Source organism: Lolium rigidum, chromosome 2 (genome assembly GCF_022539505.1).
Source record: "Lolium rigidum isolate FL_2022 chromosome 2, APGP_CSIRO_Lrig_0.1, whole genome shotgun sequence".
Lineage (NCBI taxonomy): Eukaryota > Viridiplantae > Streptophyta > Magnoliopsida > Poales > Poaceae > Lolium > Lolium rigidum.
Genome location: NC_061509.1, coordinates 272,331,053 through 272,359,026, shown reverse-complemented (window position 1 = coordinate 272,359,026; position 27,974 = coordinate 272,331,053). Strand labels below are relative to the sequence as shown.

At 42.9% G+C, this 27,974-nt stretch overlaps 1 pseudogene; it reads right to left on the bottom strand.

Moving 5' to 3' along the window:
* Positions 1 to 728: 728 nt before the first annotated feature.
* On the bottom strand, positions 729 to 26,810 carry LOC124693448 (annotated as a pseudogene).
* Between the last annotated feature and the right edge of the window lie 1,164 nt (positions 26,811 to 27,974).

Here is a 27,974-nt window from a genome sequence, read left to right as displayed (position 1 = left end):
AGTCTTAGTATCAAGACAATGTACACGGCGAGATGAAAAGGGGCACAATACCGATAGATGATACAAGGAAGGAATCTCCATATTACTAAAAGAAAAATCCGCTGCAACGCGCGGGGCATCGTGCTAGTCCTTCATAAGAATTTCATGGTACAGAGCTCGATTCCTAATCATGCATAAACGACCCACTTTGGTTATCTTCCGTATTCTCCGGTTCTCCTCCTCAATTTCACGGCTAGCATCAAAATGATGTCCTTGATATATTTATCGTCAAACAAATCATTGTTCAAATTTCTTGACATTGTCGAGTATTCAAAAAAGAGCTCCCGACAAACACATGACCATGGACGAACTCATTTACAACGTTACAAGCAATATTATTTACAATTCCTTTTGTCTAAAAACTAAACCAATCGAACAAAAATATATATCTTGGTATTTACCCGAATGCTTGGTAGCCCGAATAGGGGCATGTCGCGTAGTCGGCAAATCGGGCACGCCGGCCTCGAATCAGCCCTAACTTGATTGAGCGGCCGAACTGGTGGCAGCACCCTCCACCTCGATTCACCTCGCGCGAAACAAGCCGAGACGAAAGGAAGGTGGCTCAAGAATAGACGACGGCGACCATTCCGAAGATTTTATTTCCGCCTCAACAGCAAATCAAACAACAAGACTACCAGGGTCAGCGTACAATTCCTGGAACTCTGATCCTAAATTCCCTTGATATTGGACTCTGTTTCTTTTCAGTCAGTTTCAAGCTCACGAAATGGTAATGGGACAGTCTTCACCGCTCTGAATTTGCCAACATTGTTCAAGTGTTCATTCTCCAGCCTGCGGTCAGCGATGTGCCCAAGTTATAACTAAAACACTGAACTTTTTAAACCAGGTAGAAAACTAAACTGAAGAGAATGATTCCATCTCTATACTAGTTTCAAATACCTGTAGAAGTTCCAGTGTCCTCGCCGAATTATTTCTAGTGAAGCAAGGGAGAAATCCAGTAGACGAGTCTGGTTCTTACTTTTTTTTTCGATAAGGGGCACTTTATTACTTAAGAGTTTTAAGCCATTACACCCGGCCTCTGCATATCTTAGATGCACACAGCCGTTGTTTAGTCTTGACACAAAAAAAGGCGAGATTACATATCATATTGATAAAATGTAAAGACGCCTAAACTGGAGGAGCTTCGATCCTTAGATTATGCTGCCATCCATGTAGGGAGAAAGTATCCCTCGCCGTAGCTTCCAACCGTGAACAGACCTCCGTAAATAGGTCTCGGTGCTCCACACGCTGGAGCGACGACCATAAGCGGAGGGTGTTGGTACACCGGTATATAACCTGCAACAGAGAAGAATTAGTACCATTAAACAATTTATCATTTCTACATAGCCAAAGCGACCAAATAATGGCAATCGCTCCCACCCTAATATGCTTCTTAAACCTAGGATCAATGCCATTTAGCCAATTCCCGAAGATATTGGTAACACTATGTGGCTGATACAAGCTCGAAGCTAACTGGATGACTGACCATATAGACCTAGCGAACCTGCAATTAAAAAACAAGTGCTTTATTGTCTCCTCCTGGTGACAGAAAGCACATTGTTTACTCCCTTGCCAATTCCGCTTAGCTAGATTATCTTTGGTGAGAATAACGCCTTTGCGGAGGTACCATCCAAATACCTTTATCCGCAAAGGGATTTTCAACTTCCAAAGTTTATTGTTATTAGGTGTATCGATTGGAACATCTGGATGAATTAGTGCATTGTACATGGAAGCTACCGAAAATTTACCATTTTCATGTAGATTCCAACGAAATTCGTCATGACCAGGTTGTAGATGAACATTCGCCAAACGTTGAAGTAAGGCGTTCCAGTCCAACAACCTCTGTCCTAACAAATCCCTACGGAATGTTACATTTGGAGGAGAATTGTCCATCACCTTAGCGATGGTCTCATTTTTGTAACGCACTATAGAATACAAAGCGGGATATTGTTCTCGGAGGGGTGTGCCATCAAGCCACCTATCCTCCCAGAAACGAATTTCCGATCCATCCTTAATGGAAAATGTACCATGACAGAAGAAATGATTCTTCGTTGCCATTAGTCCAGCCCAAAAATGAGAATCACCTGGTTTCCAAGTAACCTGTGATAATGCTTTTGTGCCAATATATTTCCTTTTAAGCATTGTTTGCCAGGTCCCTTCCTCCGTAAGCAGCCTGAACAACCATTTACCTAGGAGAGCAGTATTCTTGACCTCTAGGTCATGAATACCCAGCCCTCCTTGGTCTTTAGGACAGCAAACAACACTCCATTTTGTCAATCGATATTTCTTCTTCTCATTATCTCCTTGCCAAAAGAATCTTGACCGGTAGTAGTCCAGTTTTTGTAAGACTCCTTTCGGCAAGAGGAAGAAAGAGACCATATGCAGTACCAAATTCGTTAGTACTGAATTAATAAGAATCAATCTTCCTCCAATGGATAATAACTTGCCTTTCCAACTGCTAAGACGTTTCTGAAGTCTTTCCTCGACTAATTTCCATTCGGCAATCGTGAGTCTCCGAAAATGAACCGGAATACCCAAATACCTCATTGGAAACTGGCCCTGCCCACAACCGAACAACTCGGTGTAAGCGTGGACTTCATTCTGTGCCTCACCGAAACAAAACAATTCACTTTTATGGAAGTTAATTTTTAGACCTGATAATTGCTCAAACGCCGAAATAATCAATTTCAGGTTTGTGGCTTTCAGAAGGTCGTGTTCCATGAAAAGAATTGTATCATCGGCGTACTGAAGAATAGAAAGTCCCCCATCCACAAGATGTGGGACTACCCCTTCAATCAGGCCGTCCATCTTAGCACGTTCAATCATAATAGCAAGCATATCAGCTACTATATTAAATAGCATTGGTGATAAGGGATCACCTTGTCTGAGACCTTTTAGTGTTTGAAAGTATTTGCCAACATCGTCATTGACTTTGATGGCTACACTACCCCCAGACACAAAGGAATTAATCAAAGCACGCCATTCAACAGAGAAGCCTTTCATGCGGAGTGTCTGGTCGAGAAAAGACCATTTCACTTTGTCATATGCTTTCTCAAAATCAAGCTTTAAAATAACCCCATTCAACTTTTTGGTATGTAATTCATGGACCGTTTCATGCAAAGTGACCACCCCATCCAGGATGTTTCTCCCTTGCATAAAAGCAGTCTGAGACGGTCGAACTACATGATCCGCAACTGAGTTTAGTCTAATAGTGGCCACTTTCGTGAAGATTTTGAAACTGACATTAAGAAGGCATATGGGTCTGTATTGTTGTATCCTTTCTGCCTCATTAACTTTCGGTAACAAAATTATCTCTCCAAAATTTAGACGAAATAACTCTAGTTGTCCGTCGTGAAGACAACTGAATAAAGCAAGAAGGTCCGATTTAATGGTGTCCCAAAAGATTTGATAGAATTCAGCTGGGAAACCATCCGGACCTGGAGCTTTGTTGTGTTCCATTTGGAAAACGGCCCTTCTTACCTCCTCTTCAGAGTATTGAGCAGTAAGAAGGTTATTCTCCTCCATAGACACTTGGGGTATATCATCCGTTCGGGATTCATCCAAAGAGAAGGATCCTTCCTCTGGAGCTCCAAACAGATCTTTATAATAACTGGTAATATAAGCCTTAAGATGTTCCTGACCTTCAATGATACCTTCGTCCTGAATAAGATTATGAATACGTTTCTTCCTATGCTTGCCATTGGCAATGCTATGGAAGTACCTTGTATTCGAATCTCCTTCAAGGATGAACTGGCTTTTAGACCTTTGGTACCATTTGATTTCCTCCTCACGGAGTAATCTCGCAATCTCAGCATTTGATTGATTTTTGAGTTCAATCTCTTGCGTAGAAAGAGGCCTCATCTCAGCCAAAGCTTCTAAACCATCAATAATGGTTGAAAGCCTTAGCTTTTCTTTTTTAAGAATGCCTGTTATCTGACGTGCCCATCCAGTAAGGTGACTGCGTAACAAACGCATCTTTTTGTTCCACCTTATTATGGGAGAGGACGCTCGTACAGGTCTGCTCCATACATTTTTAACCATCTCATGGAAGCCTTCCCGCTGTAACCAACCCAATTCAAATTTGAAACGGTGGTTAATTGGCGGTCTGGATGCTTCAGTGGTTAAAAGTATTGGTGCATGATCAGAAAGACGTTCGAGTCGCTCGAGAGCCCTTACAGATACCATAGGGAATTTAGATTCCCATTCAACATCCATAAGAACTCTATCAAGTTTTTCAAACGTGGGGTTAGGGAGACTATTTGCCCATGTGAATTGTCTCCCAATCATCTCGACTTCCTTCAATTCAAGGCTGTCAATAACAGCATTGAAAATGAAGGGCCAATGATCATCGAACCGGCCTTTACTTTTCTCGTGGCGAAACCTAAGCAAATTGAAGTCTCCCCAATTAAAATTGGATGTGGATTATCTTTTGCTAGGTTTACCAGCTCACGCAGAAAGTCGGCCTTAAATTCATCCTGAGCAGCCCCATAAATAGAAACTAGACTCCAATGGAAATTGTTAGCTCTGTTCCGAATATGGATCTTAATATGATAATCTCCACTCGAACTTGCTAGAACTTCCATGGTATCTGATCTTACTCCTACCAGAATACCTCCCGACCGACCGCGGGGAGGAGTAGATATCCACTCAAAGTCCAAACCGCCAGAAAGACGATTAAGTAGACTTTGAGAGAAATCACGTCTGCCAGTTTCAGAAATAGCAACAAAATCTAAATTGTGATCTCGTATACAGTGAGCGATATGTAGATGTTTAGCCAAGTCTCCAAGACCTCTGCTATTTAAAAACATACCATTCATTGAGCAACAATTGTAGATTTTGAAACCTTTACCCGCTTCTTGGGTTTTTTATTGGATGAAGATTTTGACTTACGGCAAGACGCTTGCAGTTCATACAAAGAACCTAGCATCGCCTCATTCATATCTCCCTCCGAGACAATACCCACTAGATTAGAGATAAGCTGACCATCCATTGTGGCATTCGCTTCCTCATCATCTAGATCAGTATCATCAACCACATCATGAAGCTTAGGACTGACTTTGAGTCTGTCAAATTCCATGTACCTCAAGACGTTGGTGGAAAGATTAATTTCAGCTAAGTTATTACCAAGTTTCACGCCTACACTAGATAGTTTAGAATAAACATCTGGAGTGGAGAAATTGAGGTATGATCTAGCTAAAGGTGACGTACCAGCTCCATCCAGATTTTGGATGGCTTTGCGACGCATGGCCTTCTTGAGCGTGTCCTCGTCTGTCGCCGAAGACCCATCAGCTGCCACCGCATGTCGACCACTCCGACGTGAGAGTGGTGGCGGTGCAGCCGAAGCCTTTGGCGGAGGAGATGGAGTGCAACATCCAACGTCCCTGGAGAACGGCACCTCGACACCCTCACGTGACAGCTCAGTCGAAGTAGACGCTGCCACGAAAGGTGGAGGAACCGGCCCGACGAAGGTGGACGAAGCATGGACGGCTGTCGAAGGGGCAGCATCCATACCGGTCCGAAGTCCTGGAGACGCCGAAGAAGTCGCGCTCGACGCCGCCTGCTCGACCGCCTCCCGGGGCAGAGATGGGCCAGCGCACGGTGGCGGGGTGATAGTCGAGGTCGAACCCGCCACCCTGGGAGCCTCGGCAGCACGTCCAGCCGGAGCTGGTCCCGCTACGTCGCGAGACGCGCCGACAGCGGTGTCTTCCCTCCGTGTCACAGCCGTAGAGGGGGAGGCTGCCTCCGAGCGACTTGGCTCAACAGTGTCGGCCATTGCCTGCTGCAGCCCAGGCGTAGAAAGCGTAAAAGGAGCAGCCTCCCTTGCAACCACATCAAGAACAGCAGCTGCGGGTGGGCGAGGCTGCACCAGCGAAGAGCTCTCCACAACGGAAACAATAGGCAGACGAGGCGCCGCAACCAAGCCGGGAGAAACAACACGAGCCCTGCTAACAATCTCAATCGCCTTGGGAGTCTTCGGAAACGGGTTGAAAGGAGTAACAGCATAGATGGTAGCATGGTTCTCCCCAAGACAAGCTGCAACACCCTTCCCATGCGACGAAGAAGCGGAAGATGGTGGGAGAGAAGGGTCCACATCCATGTTATTCGAAGGAGAGGTATCCTGATTACTAACACGAATCTTCATTACACTTACCGTCCAGGGTAGACGAAGTGCCAGATTTAGCACCTGCATTGTAAAGGAATAAGTGCTCCTAAATTGTATTGATGATGTACTATAAATTAGTTTAACAAAGTACAATACCATTGAAACATAGTAGATAGACTTATTCTCGAGGATTAGCTCATCTCGAAGCCATCGGTTCTTGGATTTTGGGGTGAAGAAGCCCCAGTCCTTGACGAAGTCCCAGTAGAGCTGGTAAGTAGTGGCACTTGAGGATGATATGATAACCATCAACTTCCAGAATGGCGTTGGTGTAGCAGTGTACTTGAACCTGGCAGCAGCTGCAACCATCGCTGACACGTACTTGCCGGCATTGGCAAGCTGATTTGTGTCGTGTTCTTCTACGTACCTTCTTAAACACTTCAAAACATGTTCGCAATGTTAAGTGTGAAAATGATTAACAACTAGAAATTTTTCTGTTGTTCATATGTAGATTTATACCTGCATAGCTCTCCAATAGTAAGGGAGAAAGGAAATCACATAGGCTAGGTGCTTGTATTGCTGGCTATCTGTACACGTCTCAGATGGGATAGACCTAAATCTTCCCGCCATGAAGTAGCACGCTGCAAACTCCATGTGCCTTAATAACGGAATCTGCAACAGATACCATTTAACCCATAAGTGCTTGCATTTTAAGACTCCCAGTTAAAGATAATTGTGCAAGTCTAATTATTACCTGGCTAGTTAACTGATCAGCCATGAAGAAATCGGCCATCAGAACCTTCATCAATAGGAAGGCATGTCAAATAGATGTTCATATCAGCGTGTGTGTAAGTCATAAAACATTGTATGTATAATTTACCTTGTAGAATGGAGAGAGTACGATGTTCCGCATGACGCGCATGAAGCAGTACCGCGTCGAGCGATAGAACACGTTAAACGGACATACTAAAAGTCCCATTGACAACTAAAATGGTATTTGAGAAATGACATCAGTTCCAACACAACCTGACTTATGTATTGCCGTCCCATATATGGTTGTGTTGCTTACCACTATGAGTGCGCCAGGCACAACATTGGCGTAGGACGCACCAGCGTTTCTGAGGAACAGGTTGATCACTAGCGCTGCAACCGCCATGCATATTATCGACGCAGACATGAGGAAGGCATCTTGGTGCTTGAGAGCGGTGTTTGGGGTGAAATCAAAGATGAAATTTTGGTTTATCCTGGTCCTCTTCCACATGAATAGGTTGCATCCGTAGAGGAAGCAATGCAGGCTGATGAGCGCAAACATGCTACAAAAGAGCGAAAGCACGAACTAGTGTCAGTCTGAACTAAAATTGCACCCTTGATTATCAACTATTAAATCCAGATAGTATAAAATAAGTAAAAACACTGAGCTCATGCCAGTAATATAGCACCCTTGAGCTTACCTGAAAACATTGTAAACTACATCCATGTAGGCAGTATTTCCAGCAGAGGCAAAAATGCCAAAAACATGGGCCAAAATACCATATATGATGAACAGACTCACAAATGTGCCCGTGAACAAACCTGAAAACACGAAACGAAAAACAACAATTAGAATTCGTAAACCATAGATGACACATATATAGATGAATCTGGTATCTGAAATCTACGCGCCTACGAGGAAGGTGATCATGTGGGTGCTCCTGGGAAGCTTCGGCTTGAGGTACTTCATGGCCATCATCTTGTCGTTGTCTGCGAAGTGCTTCATGAAGAGGAACTCCACCTCATCCGCTAGCTGAAGTACCTGCTCAAGATTCCACAGTACTTACATTGAAGTTTGTACTCAGTCTGAAACTGTTAAAAAATCTTGTAAGATGATGGTATACCTTGTCGGATGTGCTGAACAACGATCTCTTCATCTTCTCCGAAAACAAGTCCGTTCCTCGTTGTTGCTCCGACACCTGAGAGCTGTTACTGTTAGTTGTGTTGGATATGGTGCCTAGAGGCAAATAATAAAGAGTATTTATTATTATATCAATAGTTCATAGTAAGTTTTATGTCATGCTATAACTGTATCAATCAGAAACATTTGTACGCATGTGGTATGTAAACCATGGTCCCTAGTGAGTATATGTGCGAACTAGCTCATTGTGATCATTCGATGATTGAGGTTTCCCGTCATAGACATATACGTCATTTGACAATGGGATCATATCATGGGTGAATGATATGATGGACATTCCAATATAAGTATTGCAACACGATTATGTTACAAAGTTCATCATTGCGATAAGTATGAAAGCGTAGTACCTAATACTTAAACCATGGGATTATACTAATCACTATCACCAGATGCTGCTTTGACTACATCAACCGTCACACAGTAGCATGGTAATCATAAAAGTGTGCGTTGGGTATTTTGAATGGATATGTTGAGACGTATGTATCAAGAATGAGATTTGTTCATCCACGTGACGGAAGATACTCTCGGCCCACTCGGTGAGATTACATCCAAGTTGTAACACATGACTAGGTCATGAGGACGGAATCACACGTGAACAAGTTGAATAGTCTTGTCGGTAGCAAGATCCAACTAGGTATGATGATGCCGATGATCACATCACAAACAAGTCTAGTATCGAAGTAACAAAGCCAATTGGACTTGACGTTTGCGGTTCAACAACTTCATATATTCGTAGAACACACGGGGATCATCATGGTTATCATTGGTCGGAGCTGTGTCTCGATCATGTATGTTTCGTTCTCGAACCGTAGGGAAACACACTTAAGGGTTCAACGAAATTTAATTAAGGTAGTTTTGGATTCTTTGGAAACACTGTAGAATAGAGAAGAGATAACTAAAAATGGTTCCAAGATTATCCAAAGTTGTTCGGAGTGGTTCGAGAGGTGTCTCGGATCCTCAGGAATTAAATTATATATTAATTAAGTATTCTATTAAATAATAAAAGGCAACCCACCTTTAATGGGCCCATTTCGAAAGGAAGCCTAATAGGGAGCCGTCCGACCCCCCACATGGACAATGTGCCGGGGCGGCTAGGATTTAGGTTTTTGGGGCGTGGGACCCATCTTGGCCCAGCCGCCCCCCTCTCTAGGGATGGCCAGCCACCCCTGCCCCCCCTATATAAGGTGGAGGGTTGAGGGAGGAGGAGCACACAATCCCCCCTTGAGGTAAAAGGGAGAGCCCCCTTTGGGCGCCTCTCCTCCCCCTCTCCCTAGTTCTCTCCCCCACACGCAGTTCTTCGAAGAACTGTGCACGGAGGGAGGCTACTCCACCTAGTACGCGGGAGCTCTGTTGGGATTTGTATCCAGAAGATCTACCTCCACACTCTGCTGGAACGGAGACGGGAGCGTCGTTGAGCATCGTATGTGTGTGAAACTACGAGGTGTTGCACTTGCAACACTTGATGTCGTACCAGGAGGATTGAACACGACCTGAGGTCGGCAACAAGTACGACTATATCATCCATGTTCTAGTGAAACGTTAACCTCTTTCGATGTCACCGAAACCATCTCCGTTACAACATTATTCCTAGATAGATCTGGGCAATCGGGATGCGGTAGTTAGATTTTATTTGTTTTCTGGTATGAACCTCTACAAGTTGTCGATAGCGAAACACATCGGTTTAAACATGTATGTCAATCAATTCTATCACTAATTCCTTTTTCTTAGAGCTGGGCTAGTTTTTCTTCTATTGTTTACGTTGTTGCAAAGTTTGTATCTGCTTGCCGCCCGTTCACTAGGACTGGACCTTCACTAGATGTGTGTTATTTGGTTATACTCAGTTGATACTACATGATGACCAGTATATACTCTCCTAGCAAGAAGTGTAAATTTAAGATTATTGTTTAAGACTATACTCGGTTCCTGTCCATCAATTGAGTAAAGCGCACATGTGATTGCTAGTGGGCAGTGTGTTATATGACGTACCTTGACGAATTTCTTGAGAATCTTGGTGAATGCCTTTACATTCAGAGAGCTGCATCCATTCAAACGGCAACAGAAAAAGCAGTCAGACAAACCACACCAGGTAGTAAAAGAAAATGAAAACTGAATAACTGAGAATCAGTCGTGCATGGTGCCCAGGTCAGCTGGCAGGCGCATGACGTCGCGCGAGGGCGATGGCGCGCGTACCTGAACTTTTTTGTTTTTTTTTTAACATAGTACCTGAACTTCTTGAGGAGCTCGAGGCCGCGGTGGAGCGGCAATGCTACACATACGGAAAAGATTTACGGAAAACACTTACGGACGCAGCGTGGCATCAGCCAATTGGACGCACAAATCATGGTGGGTCCAAGTACTCGGCCCAGGAGAAACATATGCGCGCCACGCATGTCCGTAACACATCTTCCGTAACAAATTGTCCGTAGACCCAGCATTATTAGCGGTGGAGCGCCATGAAGGCGTCACGGATGTTCTTCTCGGCGTGCTGGATTTTCCTGCGGTAGACGAAGGCGGCGGCGGGGTCCTTGCGCAGCACGTTCACCAGCTCCTCCCACACCTTGAGCGCCGCCCGCCCCGGGTTGGTCGCCGGGATGTCGATCCGCACCGTCGACGGCATCTGCAGCGCGCCGGCGCCTCTGCCCTTGGAACCGTCCTTCTTGCCCGGCAGGCCCACGAAGCTGACGCCGCTGCGCTCCAGCGCTGCCATCACCTCGTCGGCCACCGCCGCGCCCTCCGTCATCTGCGTCTGCTGCAGCTCATCCACGCTCCCGTCTGCAAAGGTGGAGTTTGTCACGTGTTTGTATGTGCGTGCGTGCATGCATAAAGGACGTGACGTTTGGGTTGGCTGGACTGGAGGAGGTGATCGAGCCGTTGACACGAACGAACCAACGAACGGACACGTGCGTGCGTGTGTGTGCATAGACCTACCTGACATGGAGTGCGGCGAGGCGAGGCCCGAGACCGAGGGCAGGAACCTGCCGGAGCCGCTTAGCGCCGGCGGGAGCGGCGCCGTCGCTGACACGTAGCGGGCGCGGTTCAGGAGGCTCTGGGCGTGGCGGGAGGCGGCGTGGTCGGCGAGGATGCGCTTGACGTCGGCGAGGATGCGGAGCTGGTCGATGAGCGCCTCGCCGCGGCCCAGCAGCTCCGCCTCCTGCGTCTCGTAGAAGCAGTCCACCTTCTCCAGCTCCTCGCCCTCTCCAGGAACTCCCGCTCATGCCTGGCCGCGGGCCGCACGAACTCCCCCGACGAATCCGAGCTCTCCTCGTCCTCCTGCCGAAATGCACGTCGATCAGAAACACACATCAGCAGTTCAGCACCGTGCACGCGCGTAGTGAGAATGAACTTGCCAAACAAGGACAGAGGCACGCACCGGAGAAGCATGTACTTTGGGGGGCGCGAACCATGCGGCGAGGGCGCGTACAGGGTCGAGGACGGAGAAGCCAGCGGCGGCACCAGCGACGAGCGCATCGGCGTCGGAGGTCTCATCCTCGTCGTGGCGCGCGACCTTGATCTTCTTGACGAGCTTCTTGAGTGTAATATCCCAGGTATTGGGGTTACAAAAATAGAGGAAATAGATGTGTGCATCGCATTCATGCATAGAAAATCTGGGGAATTTTCGCGCTTTAAAGTAAAACAGTCAAAGCAAAACAGTCACAGTAATTGAAGTTTCACTTGACCTTGGTGGAATTGAAGTAGCTCATCAAGTTAAGCGCTATAAACTTCACTATGATCTTTGGTTAAACCCATCAAGGTGATCGAGGTTTCTCTTACGTCGGTGGAATTGAGTTAGTACTCGACGTGAGTGCAATAAACTTCGACATGACCTTTGTTGAACTATTTGATTTAAGGGAACACAATTGGAATCCAATTTAAATATGAGTGATAAGAATTCAAATTGAAATTGGAATTGGAATTTGAATTCTAGACCATTATATAACATACAACATGTTTAATCAAACAAAATACAAAACTCAAAAATAAATAAAGTATTTAACATTTAATTACATCATCCAATATTACAAGGTTCATAAAGACAAGTAATTCAAGAATAAGGATATTATACAACAAGGAAACAAAATTCTTTATTGATATTCACACAATAATACAATGTCTTTATAAATGAATAAAATAATATTACAAAAATAATTACATGTTCTGAAAAAGGAAAAATAAAAGCCCAAACTAAGTCTTGATCATCCTTTTCTTATCAATTGGGAAACCTGCACAACAAAGTAAAATGGTATTGCCGACTGGCAATGGATCAAAGATTAAAGGTTAAAATAGAGGTAGATCTTTTCTCAGGCATGCTCATCCACAAGGGGAGCCGAACCAGGCCAGCATTGACAGCCTAGCAAGCACACATCACACACACAGGTCTGCATGGATGTGCTGTCCACGCATGGTTGTGTTGTCAACCAAAGGGCAACATCAGGCCACCATATAAAAGCAAGTTACTTGCAGACCCAAACAGTTGCTAAGCACAACAATTCTTCTCACACCCATCGACCAGCCTAAGAACACCCAGGAAAAGCAACTATTCTTCATCCAAAACCGTATAGATCTATCTGAGAACAAAACAGAGTAGTAGTAGCTCATCATCAAACCCAAACTAGAACAAGAAAAATGATTGTGGCGACATAGCAGGAGCCAGGAGGAGCACGCTCAACTCAAGGAGGTGAAGAGCAACAAGAACAAGAATTACTTCAGATCCATAATCAATTTATCCAGGAGATGGAATCAGGTATACATCCTATCCAGGATAAGAGCATACAAGATCTATTCCCAAAAAGGCATCATATCATCCAGATCAAATAGCTTATCAAACATGAATTGTTTGTGATGATTTTAACATCATCTGATCATAGTTATGATCCAAGTCTAATAAATCACCCTACAAAACTACCCACAACACTAATCTTGCTAAGTAAGAAATATCCCTGTGCACACTCTTAAGAGGCACCACAGAGAGTATCAAATCTTAAAAGATAGCACATGGGCAGTATTTGCAAGCAATAAAATAGACTAAGATCAAACTATAAATCATCAGTTTTCATGAGAAGTGATTCCTCTCAGATCTGCACGTAGGTGCTATGCAAGATTCATCATAGAGAATTTCAGGCACCATAGTATCTGTGCTTATTTCAATCTGTGCCTCAATTTATGTATCATTGGCTAGAGCAAGCATACTTCTGTTCTTACCAGTGAATAGTAGAAAGAGAGAGACTCTCAGTGAAGCCAGCAAGCAAACCAGGTCCACGAAACTAGCAAGGTACTCACTTTGCACAACCACATACACATGGATCATCTAGATCCAGCAACTAGGCCACACTAGCATGCCTACAAATTCACGTCCAAACCACAAGTGGTTAATAACCAAGTAATGCATACAACCAACGTATCATAAAACAGACTTTTAAGCCAACAGACTTGAATTCATATTTGAGCATGTTCAATAGCTCAAGATTGAAATTAACTGAAGACTGAAGTTAATCTTCAGTTTCATTACTAATAATATGACTGAAAGCACACATGTCTGGGATGATTAAATCATACAAAGTGAGATACCACAGCTAGCAGTAATCAGCAATCTTGCAGCACATAATGCTATAGGCAGAGTAGTGGAGAGAGGATTAGCTCACATCGCAGTAGGGGTAGTAGATAATGTAGTCGATGCCGGGGTTGAGCCCGCGGCACAATTCCGCCGGCGTCGAGGAGGAGGAAGCTGAAGACGCGACGGCGCGGGCACCATGCCGGCGGCGACCAAGCCAACGGCGGACTAGGTTTTGCCGTGGGCGTGCAGGCGAAGCCGTAGTCGAGGGAGGCTGCGAGGTCGTCGAAGCAGAGGTCGGCCGACCGCACCATGGTGCGACGGTCAGCGGGCAGCAGCAACACCACACCACACCATCAGACCACCATAGAATCGAGTAGGCCGACACAGCAAGGTCGAGCTACGGCTCGAGGTGGAAGTCAAGGTCGCCGAGGAGGAACCATCCGGAGGCGCAGCAGCGCGGAATCACGCCGGCGGCGAGCCGAATTGTGGCGGGCTAGGGTTGGCCACGGGGTGATTGCGAGTGCTAGGGGGCGTCGCGGTGGGGTGGAGCTGGTGGAGGAGAAGGGCGAGCTGGTGGTGGAACAGCTCCAGCGGGCAGCGGCGTCGGATGCGGCCAACATCGGCCGGAGCGGCGCCGGGAAGCAACTAGGGTTCTCTGGTTGGGGGCGGCTGAGTAAGACCATGAGGATCAAATCGACCGGGAGGAGGCGGTAGAGAGCAGCATGGCGGAGCAAAGCCCCATCACGCCGGCGGTGGAGAGGGCCGGAGGCGGCCGGAGTGAAGCGGCGGCGGGCACATCGCCGGGAGGGAGTCAATGCGAGAGGGGAACGAACTAGTCTCGTGGGCGTGTTGAGAGAAGAGGCGGAGAGAGTCGTGCGCGTGCGTGTGTGGTGGAGCCGGTCCGGCTCAGTATGCGCGTGTGTTGTGTTCGTGTATGGGTTTGACCCAACCCGATCGACCACCCTCTCAATGTGTGCTAATTGCCTAGTTGAATCCCAGTGAATCAACGAACCCATTAGCTCTAGCCAAAATATAACTAGCCTATCAAAATGCACTCATGTGTCTAGTTAGTACTAATATGTATACACTTATGTGTTTAATATTCACACATTATATTAATTACCTACTAATCTAATATTGCATAGATAACTTATGTAATTGTTTGATTATGATTTGGAGAATATAAAATAACTCTGAGGTATCAAACAGACATTATAAAAATACAAATTGTAGATTGAACTCTAAAAATATATTATATGCATAATTTGAATTTGTACTTGTTTAAAATATTAATCCAACCTTAAGCATGTTATAAATATGTTTTCACAATTACTTAACACGGTTTAGGAAATAAAACTTAAGATGTGATTTTAATTAAGAAAAATCATGTAGAATTCACAAGATATATAATGTAAAATGATTCTAAATTATATTAGAGCACTTAATTATATTTTGATAAATATTTTCTCTATCTTAAAGTAGTTAAATAAATTCTAAACAATTTAATACTTTAGGAAATTCCTAAAAACCTAAACATAAATTCTTTAAACCTAACCATGGTATAAAGTGTTATGACTATATATTCTAAAAACATTTTTTTAAGCTTGTACTCACATATAAAACTAAATATGGCCAACCACAAATAAACCACATGAGTTGCACATCCTTGATCCAAATCCAATTGTTTAGCTAACTATGCATGACATGTAACAACTTTATGAATTAAACCTTAAATAGGGGTCATACCTTGTTAGTTGTATCATCCAATACCGTGCCATTACAAGCTTGATATACTAAACCTATTAACCATTAGTAATCATCCCTAGTCCAACTCATCTAAGTTGTTACCACTTACTAATAGTGTCCTCTTATTGGATAAGTTCCATATACCACATATCTAAGCCATAGCCTTGGCTTATGAGTAGAGTTCACGTTTTTAAAATTGATTGAATAGTATTCATTTCCAAATCATATACCCAGTTAAACACATTGACTTACAAGTCAACCTTATCACATCAACCACTTACCTTGAGAGTTGTTGATCACATATCCTTAACCACAATATATGGAACCTAGGACTTTCCATTACTAGAAGATTTTGAACCCATCTTGTTTAAGACCCATCTAATAATTACTTAGTGAACCAACTAAAAAAGAGTAGTAAACCCTAGAAACTAATATCCCCATTTGGAATACTTATTGTTCATTAAGCATCAGGTTCTTTAAAAGTTATTATTTGTGAAGTAAATAATAAGTAATATTTAGTCATGTCTTATAAGACTTAAAACTGACAACTGATTCTTGCGTATTAAGATTATGTCAACTACTATTTCCTTGTATGTGTATATGATTCATTGTACCACTTGTTTATGATACTAATACAATCCAACCCTAATAAGAACCTTGTTTGAGAACCATTCTAAAAGTGCAACACACTCTAAAGAAATCTTCACAACTCACTAATCCTAAATCATCGGGGTTAGGTCACGCTTAGAGCAATTGCATCTCATACTTATGCATTATTGCATCCTTGCCAATCTTTTAAACATCGTCCTTACCGGACGATGATGCTATTTCAGAATTTGGAGTTATTGCGTATCGAAGACCTTGTATGCATAATCTTGCAGCCAAGAAAGGCAAGTTCATCACTTGCTCATGTCATTTGAGTATTTTTATCAAATTACTTGCAAAGTATTATGGTTATCACTATTGCACAAAAATCAAAACCACTACTTTCATAACTATGAATATGACTATGTGGTGGGCAATGGAACCATGGATTGTGTTGATATGGTGGAGGTTCCATTGCACGGGCTTATATCCATCTAGGATTAAACAACAAATGTCGCCAGTGATTCTTGTGCCGTAATATCCGTGTTAACCATAAGATCCGGAGTGGGACGGAGTAGTCAAAAGTGTTTCCACCTCTCGTTCATCAACGGATGCGCTTTACCGTAGACACTTGTATCCGTCGGGGCAAGCGGTGGGCTGGGGAAGCCTTAAGTCCCCACGGCATAGTCCGTAGACACTTGTCGCTCGAAGTGCAAGCGGTGGGCTGGGGAAGCCTAAAGTCCCCACGGTATTGCGGTCTATGATGGGTTGCAGCTACCGGCGAAGGAGTTTGGTTAACGAGTCCCAAACTGTTGTCGTGGTCGGGGTCCATCCTTAAGTGGTATAAGAGGACCGACGAGGACCCAGGGTCGGGGTATGCAACAAAGGGTGGGTGTTCGAGGTAGCGGAGGAACATGATTGGCTAGACCTTATACCGGGCCTCACACCAAAGGAAGTGTGGACGAGCACCGCAACTCGGTTGGCACCAAGGTTAAGATCTCTTATGGGTAAAGCAACACACCTCTGCGAGTGTAAATAACCGTGACCTGTCACTCCCTGTTCCGGGATATGGAACTACGAACGCGGCCGGAAAGGAGCTCCATGAAGTTCTAGTAAACCGGTGAAGGCTGACGGACATAGTTCTTCTGAATAAAAGCAATCTTTTGAAGAAATGGTTATGAAAACTTGCATTGGTATTAGACTTTCTGGTCTAATGCCGTAGCTAGTGCATTAAACACCTCTTTCCTATAATGAACTTGTTGAGTACGCTCGTACTCATCCCACTCTTAAATCCCCTGCTTAGATATGGAGGCATCAACGGAGGATCTACAGTGCAACTCAAAGGCCGAGGAGTCAACAACTACTTCAAGAGACAGGACCGTGTCAGAGGAGTCAGATACCACATCCAACAAGGAGAAAACCTAGTTTAGTCATAGAAGGGAACTAGCTTCCTAAACCTAACTCCTATTTAGCTAGAATCTATTCACAGCCCCTATAGCTAGTCAAATACTCTACAAATAGAGTTCGTGATAGGATTAGACTACGAGTCGTTCTTCTGGAGTTTATTTGAAGATTTACCTCATTGTAAAGTAGGAGGCTGTGCTGATCTTATGTAATAGAGTCGATGTTGTAATTCTATAGACATGCCTTGGACCCGCATATGTTTCTGTTGTACCACTCTGAGCGATATGATACCCGTGGAACTGTGTTTCATTGGTGTTATATCGGACTTGCATACTACACCATGCGGTGGTATGCCGGGTCACCACGAGTTGGTATCAGAGCAAATGCTTTGACCTTAGGATTAAAACCCTTTAAAGGAGACCTATAGGATTGGTAGTGTCTATAGGAAGTTGTCTTAGTTAAACCAAATACTTCTTATGACTTGAGATGGATATTCACTTGAGAATAATCCTGACACACTTAAGTCAACCTTTATTATCTATCTTTACTAAGAGAAGTTAGTTAGTTAATCCCAAGATGGTAGTATACCATTAAGTCCTTAAAACAATAGATGAGTAGATCATAGTTGGTATACAATACATGGTAGTCCAAAGAGAGGATACAACCATAAGGAAGATATCCTATTGGAAGATGTGTACCAACACATGTTATGGTTTAAATAAGAATTACTCAGACCTGCACTAGAAGTAATATCAAGTGATGAAGATAATTAAGATATCCTAATAGAAGATGTAGACCCAGACAAGTAATAGGGTAAGTAAAATTTATCTAAACTTGTGAAACAACTGATAGTAAGTGATACAAACAAGTGATATGAGTAGTATAGACCATGATGAGTCAACCATGGGAAATAAGGAAGAGTGATAGGAATAATATATGTCTATTTACATGGTAGAGTTGCTAATCATATATGATTCACCTGAGAATCGTTATGTGATGGACTAGAATATCATAAATACTTAGGAGGAGTTTGATAAGAAGTTAGACGCGAAACAATAGAGTAAGATTTGTGTTTCAAAACCATGGGAACTATGTCAAGTACATCAGAACCTAGTTATATGGTAAGAACATATGGAAGTATATGAGCTATATTTCCATAGTTATGTGTTTAAGAACCTAGACATATCATGTGAGATAGTCCTCAATAAAATGAAAGTTAAGTAGTACTTCCAAAGAAAATTAGGTTAACCTTAACTATCCTAGACAACTTTGTGTCAAGTTTATCTCATTGCAATTGGGCAATTAAGGTAAATGTTGAGACAAATAGTAGAATCCCATCTATTCGTGCTAAGTATCACGATATAAACCCATCTTATGTGGTGTTATATACTACACATCAGAGCCTGATATTTAGAGATGTCTTACTCAACTATTATATTCAGGCTTATGATGGTGTGTATTATAAGCACAAATCTGAATCTTCTTGGATTTTATTGGATTTTCATTGTTTGACTAGATCCATACATGAAGTTCAACTTTGATATGCAAATGCATGTTGCAATATCAAGTTCTGACTTGATGATATAGATCTAGAGGGTAATAGTATTCGTGTGAGGAAGCGACGAATTCTGGAAGATTCCGAAGACAAGATGAAGGTTCATCGGAGAAATGAAGTAAAGTTGTGGGAAGTAACCACAATACTCTGAAAGAAGTACAATCAGAAACTCATGCTTACCTCAACAGAGGAGTACTTTAGTACATAAGAAGCATGAAGGTGAGAAATATGATGATTATGGTGAAGCTCAAGCAGATCCCTAGTCATCATGGAAGAGGGAATGCATGGGAAATCACTTCGGATACTATATTCATAGTGTCAGTTAGTGGTTCTCTTGCAAAATAAACCCTGGCAGAAGGAAGATGACCTATGAAACCATAGTAGTTATAAGAAGACCATAGTTGGTATGAGAAGACCACAATTGGTATAATATCAATACTGCGAGATAAAGTAGAGGATGTCTCGTCCAATTGATCGGAACCTATAATAAGATCCAGTTTTAGATAACAAATAGCCATAATTGGTATCAAGTAGTCCATCATTGTATTAATTGTACCAAGAAGTTGTAAATAAATAAAATTTTGCCAGCCAAATAACAATAGCCTATAATCATTTAGTCGAAGGATTCGCATTGGATGTCCACAATTGAGTGGATACACCACAAGGATTCTTCACAAGACCTTAGAAGAATATAAACCATAAGCTACACCAAGACCAATATTCTAACCATCAATTCAATGGTTGGAATAAAAGGAGTTGAAGACCATAAGAAAACTCAAAGGGGTAGAGTAAAGATTGAGATGGATGTACAATAACTCAATACTTTAAGCTAGATAGAAGCAGAAGGTCTGAACTGAGAGGAAGTTCGATCTTATTTTTCATAAGATTGTTGAACATTACTTTCAGAAGGATGTCAGACCAGAAGCCGAGGTTCATACCTCGAGGAAGTAAGAAGTGGACTATAACTTGAGAAAGTGAGTAAAAGTTACTCAGGAGTACGGAAACTCAAGTAAGCTAAGTATAATGAAGTTGGACGAAGGAAATACCATAGACCAATAAAGCCCAAGATGGTCAAAGAATGAAGAAGATTGAACATACCAATATCAAAGACTAATAGAATGATTCCTTTCATGGAACCTAAATAACCCAAAATAGATATAGGTATCAACTATAACCATGATTGGATGGACTAAATGAGTCTAATCCATTCCTAGGGAAGTAAACCATTAAGACCACTCCATGGTAAGTACCTTACCAAGTACCATTATTGCACTTTTGGTAGTAATGGAAAACAAAGACCTATTTATCAATTAGGAGTGTATTATCAAATCAGTCTTCAGTTAAGACTAGCAGCACCAGAAGAAGTCCCATCATTGATTCTTAAATGAAGAAGGAAAACAAGTTTATAGAGTTCGAAGAACTGAAAGGATTGAAGTAAGAAGTCATGATTCAGAGGCAGATACTATTAGATTCCAGAGAAAAATCATAGAACTCGAGTAAGAAACTAATGTTCAGAGACAAACCATAATGGATTCCAGGAAGAATCTGGACAAGGGATATATTCAATTATATCCAGTAAAATCACCACGGAGTTCGAGAGAAGTCGTAGTCTGCACAAGTCGGATCCACATTCCGAAACGTGAGAGAGTTCAAACTTCGAGGACGAAGTTTAGTTTAAGGGGTAGAGACTGTAATATCCCAGGTATTGGGGTTACAAAAATAGAGGAAATAGATGTGTGCATCGCATTCATGCATAGAAAATCCGGGGAATTTTCGCGCTTTAAAGTAAAACAGTCACAGTAACTGAAGTTTCACTTGACCTTGGTGGAATTGAAGTAGCTCATCAAGTTAAGCGCTATAAACTTCACTATGATCTTTGCTTAAACCCATCAAGGTGATCGAGGTTTCTCTTACGTCGGTGGAATTGAGTTAGTACTCGACGTGAGTGCAATAAACTTCGACATGACCTTTGTTGAACTATTTGATTTAAGGGAACACAATTGGAATCCAATTTAAATATGAGTGATAAGAATTCAAATTGAAATTGGAATTGGAATTTGAATTCTAGACCATTATATAACATACAACATGTTTAATCAAACAAAATACAAAACTCAAAAATAAATAAAGTATTTAACATTTAATTACATCATCCAATATTACAAGGTTCATAAAGACAAGTAATTCAAGAATAAGGATATTATACAACAAGGAAACAAAATTCTTTATTGATATTCACACAATAATACAATGTCTTTATAAATGAATAAAATAATATTACAAAAATAATTACATGTTACGAAAAAGGAAAAATAAAAGCCCAAACTAAGTCTTGATCATCCTTTTCTTATCAATTGGGAAACCCGCACAACAAAGTAAAATGGTATTGCCGACTGGCAATGGATCAAAGATTAAAGGTTAAAATAGAGGTAGATCTTTTCTCGGGCATGCTCATCCACAAGGGGAGCCGAACCGAGGCCGGCATTGACGAGCCTAGCAAGCACACATCACACACACGAGTCCGCATGGATGTGCTGTCCATGCATGGTTGTGTTGTCAACCAAAGGGCAACATCAGAGCCACCATATAAAAGCAAGTTACTTGCGGACCCAAACAGTTGCTAAGCACAACAATTCTTCTCACACCCATCGACCAGACCTAAGAACACCCGGGAAAAGCAACTATTCTTCATCCAAAACCGTATAGATCTATCCGAGAACAAAACGAGTAGTAGTAGCTCATCATCAAACCCAAACTAGAACAAGAAAAATGATTGTGGCGACATAGCGAGGAGCCGGGAGGAGCACGCTCAACTCAAGGAGGTGAAGAGCAACAAGAACAAGAATTACTTCGGATCCATAATCAATTTATCCAGGAGATGGAATCGGGTATACATCCTATCCAGGATAAGAGCATACAAGATCTATTCCCAAAAAGGCATCATATCATCCGGATCAAATAGCTTATCAAACATGAATTGTTTGTGATGATTTTAACATCATCTGATCATAGTTATGATCCAAGTCTAATAAATCACCCTACAAAACTACCCACAACACTAATCTTGCTAAGTAAGAAATATCCCTGTGCACACTCTTAAGAGGCACCACAGAGAGTATCAAATCTTAAAAGATAGCACATGGGCAGTATTTGCAAGCAATAAAATAGACTAAGATCAAACTATAAATCATCAGTTTTCATGAGAAGTGATTCCTCTCGGATCCGCACGTAGGTGCTATGCAAGATTCATCATAGAGAATTTCGGGCACCATAGTATACGTGCTTATTTCAATCTGTGCCTCAATTTATGTATCATTGGCTAGAGCAAGCATACTTCGTTCTTACCGAGTGAATAGTAGAAAGAGAGAGACTCTCGATGAAGCCGACAAGCAAACCGAGGTCCACGAAACTAGCAAGGTACTCACTTTGCACAACCACATACACATGGATCATCTAGATCCGAGCAACTAGGCCACACTAGCATGCCTACAAATTCACGTCCAAACCACAAGTGGTTAATAACCAAGTAATGCATACAACCAACGTATCATAAAACGAGACTTTTAAGCCAACAGACTTGAATTCATATTTGAGCATGTTCAATAGCTCAAGATTGAAATTAACCGAAGAGCGAAGTTAATCTTCGGTTTCATTACTAATAATATGACTGAAAGCACACATGTCCGGGATGATTAAATCATACAAAGTGAGATACCACAGCTAGCGATGATCAGCAATCTTGCAGCACATAATGCTATAGGCAGAGTAGTGGAGAGAGGATTAGCTCACATCGCAGTAGGGGTAGTAGATAATGTAGTCGATGCCGGGGTTGAGCCCGCGGCACAATTCCGCCGGCGTCGAGGAGGAGGAAGCTGAAGACGCGACGGCGCGGGCACCATGCCGGCGGCGACCAAGCCAACGGCGGACTAGGTTTTGCCGTGGGCGTGCAGGCGAAGCCGTAGTCGAGGAGGCTGCGAGGTCGTCGAAGCGGAGGTCGGCCGACCGCACCATGGTGCGACGGTCGGCGGGCAGCAGCAACACCACACCACACCATCGGACCACCATAGAATCGAGTAGGCCGACACGAGCAAGGTCGAGCTACGGCTCGAGGTGGAAGTCAAGGTCGCCGAGGAGGAACCATCCGGAGCGCAGCAGCGCGGAATCACGCCGGCGGCGAGCCGAATTGTGGCGGGCTAGGGTTGGCCACGGGGTGATTGCGAGTGCTAGGGGCGTCGCGGTGGGGTGGAGCTGGTGGAGGAGAAGGGCGAGCTGGTGGTGGAACAGCTCCAGCGGGCAGCGGCGTCGGATGCGGCCAACATCGGCCGGAGCGGCGCCGGGAAGCAACTAGGGTTCTCTCGGTTGGGGGCGGCTGAGTAAGACCATGAGGATCAAATCGACCGGGAGGAGGCGGTAGAGAGCAGCATGGCGGAGCAAAGCCCCATCACGCCGGCGGTGGAGAGGGCCGGAGGCGGCCGGAATTGAAGCGGCGGCGGGCACATCGCCAGGAGGGAGTCAATGCGAGAGGGGAACGAACTAGTCTCGTGGGCGTGTTGAGAGAAGAGGCGGAGAGAGTCGTGCGCGTGCGTGTGTGGTGGAGCCGGTCCGGCTCAGTATGCGCGTGTGTTGTGTTCGTGTATGGGTTTGACCCAACCCGATCGACCACCCTCTCAATGTGTGCTAATTGCCTAGTTGAATCCAGTGAATCAACGAACCCATTAGCTCTAGCCAAAATATAACTAGCCTATCAAAATGCACTCATGTGTCTAGTTAGTACTAATATGTATACACTTATGTGTTTAATATTCACACATTATATTAATTACCTACTAATCTAATATTGCATAGATAACTTATGTAATTGTTTGATTATGATTTGGAGAATATAAAATAACTCCGAGGTATCAAACGGACATTATAAAAATACAAATTGTAGATTGAACTCTAAAAATATATTATATGCATAATTTGAATTTGTACTTGTTTAAAATATTAATCCAACCTTAAGCATGTTATAAATATGTTTTCACAATTACTTAACACGGTTTAGGAAATAAAACTTAAGATGTGATTTTAATTAAGAAAAATCATGTAGAATTCACAAGATATATAATGTAAAATGATTCTAAATTATATTAGAGCACTTAATTATATTTTGATAAATATTTTCTCTATCTTAAAGTAGTTAAATAAATTCTAAACAATTTAATACTTTAGGAAATTCCTAAAAACCTAAACATAAATTCTTTAAACCTAACCATGGTATAAAGTGTTATGACTATATATTCTAAAAACATTTTTTTAAGCTTGTACTCACATATAAAACTAAATATGGCCAACCACAAATAAACCACATGAGTTGCACATCCTTGATCCAAATCCAATTGTTTAGCTAACTATGCATGACATGTAACAACTTTATGAATTAAACCTTAAATAGGGGTCATACCTTGTTAGTTGTATCATCCAATACCGTGCCATTACAAGCTTGATATACTAAACCTATTAACCATTAGTAATCATCCCTAGTCCAACTCATCTAAGTTGTTACCACTTACTAATAGTGTCCTCTTATTGGATAAGTTCCATATACCACATATCTAAGCCATAGCCTTGGCTTATGAGTAGAGTTCACGTTTTTAAAATTGATTGAATAGTATTCATTTCCAAATCATATACCCAGTTAAACACATTGACTTACAAGTCAACTTTATCACATCAACCACTTACCTTGAGAGTTGTTGATCACATATCCTTAACCACAATATATGGAACCTAGGACTTTCCATTACTAGAAGATTTTGAACCCATCTTGTTTAAGACCCATCTAATAATTACTTAGTGAACCAACTAAAAAAGAGTAGTAAACCCTAGAAACTAATATCCCCATTTGGAATACTTATTGTTCATTAAGCATCAGTGTTCTTTAAAAGTTATTATTTGTGAAGTAAATAATAAGTAATATTTAGTCATGTCTTATAAGACTTAAAACCGACAACCGATTCTTGCGTATTAAGATTATGTCAACTACTATTTCCTTGTATGTGTATATGATTCATTGTACCACTTGTTTATGATACTAATACAATCCAACCCTAATAAGAACCTTGTTTGAGAACCATTCTAAAAGTGCAACACACTCTAAAGAAATCTTCACAACTAACTAATCCTAAATCATCGGGGTTAGGTCACGCTTAGAGCAATTGCATCTCATACTTATGCATTATTGCATCCTTGCCAATCTTTTAAACATCGTCCTTACGGACGATGATGCTATTTCAGAATTTGGAGTTATTGCGTATCGAAGACCTTGTCCGCATAATCTTGCAGCCAAGAAAGGCAAGTTCATCACTTGCTCATGTCATTTGAGTATTTTTATCAAATTACTTGCAAAGTATTATGGTTATCACTATTGCACAAAAATCAAAACCACTACTTTCATAACTATGAATATGACTATGTGGTGGGCAATGGAACCATGGATTGTGTTGATATGGTGGAGGTTCCATTGCACGGGCTTATATCCATCTAGGATTAAACAACAAATGTCGCCGATGATTCTTGTGCCGTAATATCCGTGTTAACCATAAGATCCGGAGTGGGACGGAGTAGTCAAAAGTGTTTCCACCTCTCGTTCATCAACGTATGCGCTTTACCGTAGACACTTGTATCCGTCGGGGCAAGCGGTGGGGCTGGGAAGCCTTAAGTCCCCACGGCATAGTCCGTAGACACTTGTCGCTCGAAGTGCAAGCGGTGGGTCGGGGAAGCCTAAAGTCCCCACGGTATTGCGGTCTATGATGGGTTGCGACTACCGACGAAGGAGTTTGGTTAACGAGTCCCAAACCGTTGTCGTGGTCGGGGTCCATCCTTAAGTGGTATAAGAGGACCGACGAGGACCCGGGGTCGGGGTATGCAACAAAGGGTGGGTGTTCGAGGTAGCGGAGGAACATGACCGGCTAGACCTTATACCGGGCCTCACACCAAAGGAAGTGTGGACGAGCACCGCAACTCGGTTGGCACCAAGGTTAAGATCTCTTATGGGTAAAGCAACACACCTCTCGCGAGTGTAAAGAACCGTGACTGTCACTCACTGTTCCGGGATATGGAACTCGCGAACGCGGCCGGAAAGGAGCTCCATGAAGTTCTAGTAAACCGGTGAAGGCTAACGGACATAGTTCTTCTGAATAAAAGCAATCTTTTGAAGAAATGGTTATGAAAACTTGCATTGGTATTAGACTTTCTGGTCTAATGCCGTAGCTAGTGCATTAAACACCTCTTTCCTATAATGAACTTGTTGAGTACGCTCGTACTCATCCCACTCTTAAATCCCCTGCTTAGATATGGAGGCATCAACGGAGGATCTACAGTGCAACTCAAAGGCCGAGGAGTCAACAACTACTTCAAGAGACAGGACCGTGTCAGAGGAGTCAGATACCACATCCAACAAGGAGAAAACCTAGTTTAGTCATAGAAGGGAACTAGCTTCCTAAACCTAACTCCTATTTAGCTAGAATCTATTCACAGCCCCTATAGCTAGTCAAATACTCTACAAATAGAGTTCGTGATAGGATTAGACTACGAGTCGTTCTTCTGGAGTTTATTTGAAGATTTACCTCATTGTAAAGTAGGAGGCTGTGCTGATCTTATGTAATAGAGTCGATGTTGTAATTCTATAGACATGCCTTGGACCCGCATATGTTTCTGTTGTACCACTCTGAGCGATATGATACCCGTGGAACTGTGTTTCATTGGTGTTATATCAGACTTGCATACTACACCATGCAGTGGTATGCCGGGTCACCACATTGAGGCACTTGTAGTCGACGAAGGCGCGCTTCCACTCCGGGATGATGCTGGCCTCGTACTCCCGCGAGAACTTCACCATGTCCGCTCGCCGCCTCCGTACTCTCTATATATACGTACTACCGGCCGTCTGCTCCTCGACGATGAACTCGGTGGAATATATGTGCGAGTTGCTTCTTGTCCGGGACGAGCTTACATGGGAGGGGGGCAGGGACAGACAGGAGTCATGGCACAAGCCATCCGGAAATCACTCTCTACATATACGTGGGGGTCACGGGCTTATCCTGGACATCCAATCCAGCTTTGAGATTCGTACAGGCAGTCTGGTATATTGCAAGAAAACACCCTACTTTAGATCTAATTTTAATCGACCAGTCCTTCTATATCTAGCCTGCATGCCCTGCACACCATCTACAGATCCAGGATAAAATTAAATTATGGTGGGCAATTAATGGTGAACACCTAAATCAATGGCATTATGTTCCGAAATTTAGGATAAATTCATGTCCTTCTGTTTCTCATTAGGCTACATTCTTTTACAAATACAGTATTATTCAGACCACCAATCACGAAACAAATCACCTAGTGGTACAAATTTGTTTAGAACATAACAAAGAACAAAATCTGGACAGGGTAAAAATACACGGAATTCCACTTCGTTTCCATCATCATACTACTTACACGCATCATTAGCATCTGGTAAAGGCAAAAAAAAATAGACAAATGGTGAACAAATTTGGAGCAAATCCCATCCAGGACCAGATCAAATCAACCATGAATAGGAATTGGAAATAAATCTGAAACTAATCTCATGACCAGATCCGTACATATATGGAGATTTGCAGAAGTTAATACAAGAATCACATAAAAATCCATACATATGTCTTCACAAAATCGAGATTTCAGAGAAACATCTCAGATCCAATAGTATTCGAATCCAAACAAAAAAAATGCCTCGGATGGGCAGATCATGGCCAAGGAGGTAGCCGACAGTGGCCATGAACAGCGAGCTCCTCGTCCGGCCGGAGGGGAACCGATCCAAGCGGATCTAGATGGGGGCGACGAGGATCCGCACGGCAGCCTACGGAGGACGTGATGAGGCAGGCTCGTATAAACGTTGAGCTCGAGCGCGGCGGCCATGGACGGAGGGAAAATTGAAAAGAAGATCTAAGAAGAATCCTGTGAACCAAAACATCTGGGGTGGCTACGGATCAGAAAGGAGACGACCTTTAAGGTTAGCTCCGGT